The sequence below is a fragment of the Tamandua tetradactyla genome, chromosome 1, assembly GCF_023851605.1.
Source record: "Tamandua tetradactyla isolate mTamTet1 chromosome 1, mTamTet1.pri, whole genome shotgun sequence".
Classification (NCBI taxonomy): Eukaryota; Metazoa; Chordata; class Mammalia; order Pilosa; family Myrmecophagidae; genus Tamandua; species Tamandua tetradactyla.
Genome location: NC_135327.1, coordinates 137,880,572 through 137,886,571, shown reverse-complemented (window position 1 = coordinate 137,886,571; position 6,000 = coordinate 137,880,572). Strand labels below are relative to the sequence as shown.

Genomic DNA, 6,000 nt, shown 5'->3' with positions numbered 1-6,000 from the left:
GCAGGGGCTGAAGGCACTTCTTCAGGCCAAGAGAGAGGTGCCACTCCCTGGCATTTGAAGAGTGTGGGGCATCACCCCTGTGTTCAGGAAAATATGGCTGACTTCCCAATGTTTGGAGAGGATGGAGCCTCAGTCTCAGCATTTGAGAGTGTGGCCACCACCCTAGGACTTGGAGAAGATTGTTCTTCCACCCTGGTATTTAGGGAAAGCATGTTCCAGTCCTAACTCCCAATCCTACAGAAGTGAACATATATGTAAATAAGATCCATCTTTCTATGCATCATAATTCCCTCTCTTTCATTGTCCATCTTTCTCCTTCTCTCTCTCCCTTTACTCTCTCTCTCTCTATGTCTCTCTATCTTTCTGTCTTTCATCTATATACTGTACTTCTCTGAATTTTCGTTTATCACAGAAAAATATCTCTACTCCCATCAAAGACTAAACCTTGCACTTATTCTCTCATTCTTATCCTTCTTTTCTTCACAGATATTTTGTTCTTTAATTTTTCTACACTCTTTTATCATCAGCCACATCTCTCTCTCTTATCTCATTTCTATCCAGATATAAATATGCTCTAGCAGTTCCCATTTTAAAGAATTTCCTTCCTTGGTCCCACATTTCCCATTTCTTTGTTCCTCTTCATAGACAAAATTTATGATGATTAGACTATTGTATCCCCTTCATTAATTTCCTTTTGGTACCTGGCCACTCCATTGTCTACAGCCCCACCAACCCAATTCTCTAGTCTCATATTTATGTATAATTAAATGCTTTGATGACACATGTGAGGTTTGAAAGTATGATGTACCCTAGAAAAGCCATGTTTTAATCCTGATTCAATCTTGTGGAGCAGCCATTTCTTCTGATCTTGATTCAATACTCAAGGTTGGAAACTTTAATTAGATTATCTCCATAGAGATGTGAGACACCCAATTGTAGGTATGACTTTTTGATTAGATAGAGATGTGACTTTATTTATTCATGATGGGTCTTAACTAGTTTACTGGAGGTCTTTAAAAGGGGAAACATTTTGAATAAACCTCAGAGCCAAGAGAGAGTTCACAGAAACTTCAGAGCAGAGCTGACTCAGATGCTAACACTTGGAGAACAGAGACAGAGATGTTTGGAGTTGCGTGGAACCCGGCAGATGTCTCCATGAGATGTTAAGCAAGCCAGAACCTGGAGAGAGCCAAGAGATGAAAATCAGCCCCACAGAAGCAAAATAAGGAACTCCCACAGGAACAGAGGCTGAAAGCAGTTGAGAACAATGGACCAGCATATGCCAGCCACATGTGGTGTTTCTGACCCATTGCCTTCCTTGAATTAAGGTAACTGGAAGCCTTAGTTTGGACAGTTTCATAGGCTTAGAACTGTAGACTTCAAATTATTAAATTCCCTTTACTAAAGCCATTCCATTTCTGGTAGACCGTATTCCAACAGCTTTCAAACTAATACAACACATTTCTTCTTTAAACTGTTTACCCTTTAGGCTTCAGTTTCAACAAATATTATTTTTCCTTCTATCTCTCTGGTCCCTTTATCTCACTTTCCTTTGTGGACATATCTGTCACTCTTCTACTTCTAAAAGTTGAGGTACTCTAAGTGTCTCTCCTAGATCCTCTTATCTCTCTGTCTTCCCACCTATTACCTAGGTGATAATACTAGGTAATATCACCAATTCTGTGGCTGTAAATATCACATATGTGCTGATAATTCCAGAAATCTTAAGGATAGCCCTGAACTCTCCCTTGAGCCATAGAACTAATATATTCATCTACCTACTTGACATTTCTTTTGTATGTATCTAATAAATATCTCAATACATAATGATTAAAATGGAACCATCTCTCTATATCTCTAAGCTTTTCCTTTCCTAGCCTTTGCCATTATATTAAAGTTAACACAATTAAAGCAAAAACCTAGGCCATGTGCCTTAGAGTTTCTTTTTACTGCTCACATCAAATTCATCATCAAATTCTGCAGAAACAAACTCCAAACTGTAAGTAAACCTTTCTAGGTGTCTCAACCTGGTAAAAGCCACACTTATCTTTCACCTGAGCTCCTATAATCTTTTCACAAATAGTGCACCTTCTTCCACCTGTGTCTCCAAACCTCCAACCCCAGTTCATTTAACCCAGAAAAGCCAGAGAGATCATTATAAATAAATATGATCATGTCATTCCTCAATTTAAAACTCTTTAAGGCATTCATATTATATTTATTCCTAAAATCCGAAATCCTTATCATGTCCTGCAAAGCCTGTTTGGCACCCTTTTACACTTCCAGCATTTTCTGGAAGCACTGTCTCCTTGATGAATATATTCAATCCCTACTGTCCTCTTTTCTGATCTTCAAAATGCCAAGATTATTCCTAATTTATGGCTTCTCCATATTTTAATTCTCTCCTACATGTACTTTTCTGTTAGCTTATGCCTTTTTAACATTCAGGTCTCAGCTTAGATGTTGATTCTGCAAAAACTTCCTAACCATGCTATCATGGCACCAATCATAATCTGAAATCATCTTTGTCATTGACACATTCTTATTTATAATCTGGTGTTGCCATTAGAATGTAAGATCTTTGAAGACAGGGATCTTATATACATTTGTTCTCCATTGTATCCCTTGTGACTAGAGCATGATAGGAATTCAATAAATGTTTATTCAGTGAATGGATAAACACACTTCTCAAATTGATAGACTTGATAAATAAATATTTATGTAAAATAAATTATTATTAACTGTAGGGAAAAAAAATGAAACATTTTGCACCCCAGAGTGGAGCAAACAGTTCTGGCAAGATGAAGACAGATTTGGCACACTCTATTTTATAAAACCAAGAAAGGAAAAAGAAATTATATTCTGATTAAGGAACATTTTGAAATTACAGTGAAATTCTTCAAAATACTTAGAGAACAATCTCTGTGTGAAGAAATATAAGTGAGCATGGTTATATAAGTGTTTCTTGTGCCTGATAAGAGGGCTATGAGTTACGAACTGAAGTAATGGGCAAACATGCCAAAAATCACAGGAGAACCATTTCTTTAATTATTTGATGTCTTCATATTTTCTTTACATTTATTTAAATCATTTGTTGTACTACCAAAGTTGACTTTTTCTCTGGGGAAAGATGTTGGTTAATGGACTTTATCTAAGGCCCTAATTGTACAATCTGCACAAGCTTTCGTGGTTCCACTTTCCTCAGTTCACTTTCTGGCCTACTACTTTCATGCCTTTAGGTTCCTTGGGCACAGATAATTTACACTCTCATGGGAAGTATAAGCTTATCTATTTAAGCTTACTTACCAAGGTTTAATTAATTGAGTTGTAGTTTGTTTATTTTTTAGACAAATTGACTTAAGACAGTGGCTTTTAGGTAGATGTTTAATGACAGCATCATGTCCCCATCATGTCCCCCACTTCCCAAGAAAGAAAAAGAAAAAGCCCCGATTTATAATATTTGCCAATTTCTGTGGTGCAGATACTCCTGGAAATGGCCAATTTCCCCTACCAACAAGACTTCATTATATGCAGATGGGGAAAATATGGGCACAATAATTTCACGAAGCTGCTGCAAACCATGCACAGCATACCATTGGACTATCAAGAAGTTTGTTAATCTTCTATCTTGCTTTATGTCTTATCCAAGATCATTTATCAGTAAGATAGGAAGTTTGTGGAGCTTTCACTAGATCCGTAGTGAAATAAACATAGAAATGAGGGATTCAGAGGTCATTCTGATTTCGCAAAACAGTAATATGAGTTTACAACTCTTGTATATTTGTTTTCTAACTTGAAAATTGTGTTCGCTTATGTGAAAATTTTGCTTTTAAATGAAAACAGTTTTAAGAGCAATAAACAGTCACTGTGCAATGAAGCATGTGCATAAAATATAAAATAAAAATATCTTGTGTGTATTTGTTTCTTTTATGAAGAAATAAATCTCAAATACATAGATCAGCACAGAACTCCTTACCAGAACTATTCTAACTATGAGGTTAACCATTTTTCATAATGTACATCTTAGTCAATTTGAGAGTGAAAGAAAAATTGTTTTATTAAGCATTTACAGATTCAGAAATTACATAAAACATACTGTGAACATAAATGTCTAGGCAACATGAAACATACCGTGAACATAAATGTCTAGGCAAATAAAAAGAAGTCACAGAATTTTAAAAATTACATTGGTTTTGCAGTTAATGAATAAAGCCTTGGAGAGTTGCAGCTGAAAGTTTTCCTTACAAATTTTCAGTACAGCCCTCTCAATTTACAGATGAGAAAACTGACCACTGGAGATATGAAGTGGCTGGTCTACGATGTGCTGCCCCACTGTGGCAGAACTAGGGCTTAAATTTAAGATCCTAACTCAAACTCAGGGCCTGTACATGTACCCCAGAGGATGAGATGGTTCCAGTGCCAGGGCTCTTCCTTATACAGCACTTGCAAAACACTCAGAGCATCTTGTTTTTTATTTAAAAAACTCTTCTACTTTCTAAGGACAAGTAATTAACTCTCTTTGCCAAGTATTTAACTGTCTTTCCTATTTCCCATATGGCAGCAAAATGAATTTGTTTTTCAGATAGGAAGGAAATGACTCTCTAATTTAACACTTGTCTTTAAGCTATAGCATACTTTGTGAAGTCGATGTTGACCATTTAATAGCTGTAAACTTGGATTTCAACTTGGAAGAAATGTGCCTAAATTAAATAAGGAGAGATTTCAGTTAACCATCAGGAAAAACCTCATCATGGTAATAAAACACAGGAATTAGATTATCTAGATGGACCAAACTTCATTCATACAAGAACTATTCAATTAGTACCATCTGTGTGTATAGTGCTAAGGTACATGGTAATGTGTTCAGGATGTTTCCCTGACTTTGTGCAGTCTCCTCCTCTAGAATCTGAGCTGGCTCTGTTACCAGGTCCTCAACTCTAAGGGTTGGCAGCTTCTGCTTTTGCACTCTGGAGGAAGCCTGTCCTCCTGCATAAGTTGAAATATTTTCCGATTGTGATGCCATGAGAAGCCCTGCCTAGTCACATGGAAACGTCACATGGAGGAGAACTGATGACTGTTTAACAGTTCCAACTGAGCTTCCAATCAACAGTCAGTATCAACTTAGCCACCGCGTGAGTGAGGCCAGGTAGAGGCTGAGCCTCTGGCATCAGTTATGCCAGCCTAAATAATGCCATGGGGAGGAGAGGTGAGCTATGTCCACTGATCTCTGCACAAAATGCAAAATTATAAGCAAATAAGTAAAATGATAGGTGTTTTTAACTACTAACTTTTGGGATATTTTGTTACATGGCAATAGATAGCAAGAGAACTTTTAAGACCTGTTCTTTCACTTCCAGAAAATTCCTACCTGAAGATTAAAAAGGAAAGAATAGACCCATAACCAGTGCAAGTACATAGACATTCATCTACTTGAAGGCAGCCAAACTGAGCTACACATTTGCATAGTTTTTTTTTTTTTACCTCCAGGAGTTTATAGTTTGTTGAACATGGAATACAGAGAACACTTTCCACTTCAATGAAAGTGAAACTATAACTGTGATTTTATGATATATTAAATTCCATAATCATTCTCCTGAAAAATGGAGGGACATTTGGTTCATGATCTTCAATTTATGTTTCCTTTTGAAATGGAAAATAGTGGCAATACTTCACTGTTGTCCTCAAAGGAACCATAGTCACTAACCTCTTAAGTGCAATTTACAGTATGATTGGTATGCAACTCGAGGTATTTCATTAGAAAACCATTGCAGGAGGCAGCATGGTTGATTTCTTTTGCATGGTTTTACTATTCAACAGTAGAGATTTACTCTGGTTTAAAATCCTGTAATAATAACGAATTTATTGTTTGCTGTATTAGCAACTGTCATGATATAGGATAATGGCCTCCATCCCCAGCAGGATCATAATTTCTGTTACACTCCCTTATAGGACATTTAGATGTAATAATTGACTATATTTTCCATCAGCTTCACACATCAG

The 6,000-nt window shown here is 36.5% G+C and overlaps 1 long non-coding RNA gene across 2 annotated transcripts in view; it reads left to right on the top strand.

Annotated features, from left to right (window-relative positions):
- Positions 1 to 5,097: 5,097 nt before the first annotated feature.
- The window catches only part of LOC143686598 (uncharacterized), a 72,594-nt gene continuing 71,691 nt past the window's right edge, over positions 5,098 to 6,000 (top strand). For both annotated transcript variants that reach the window (XR_013177262.1, XR_013177261.1), the window contains exon 1: positions 5,098 to 5,206. This is a non-coding gene — a long non-coding RNA (uncharacterized LOC143686598). The remainder of the gene's footprint in view (positions 5,207 to 6,000) is intronic.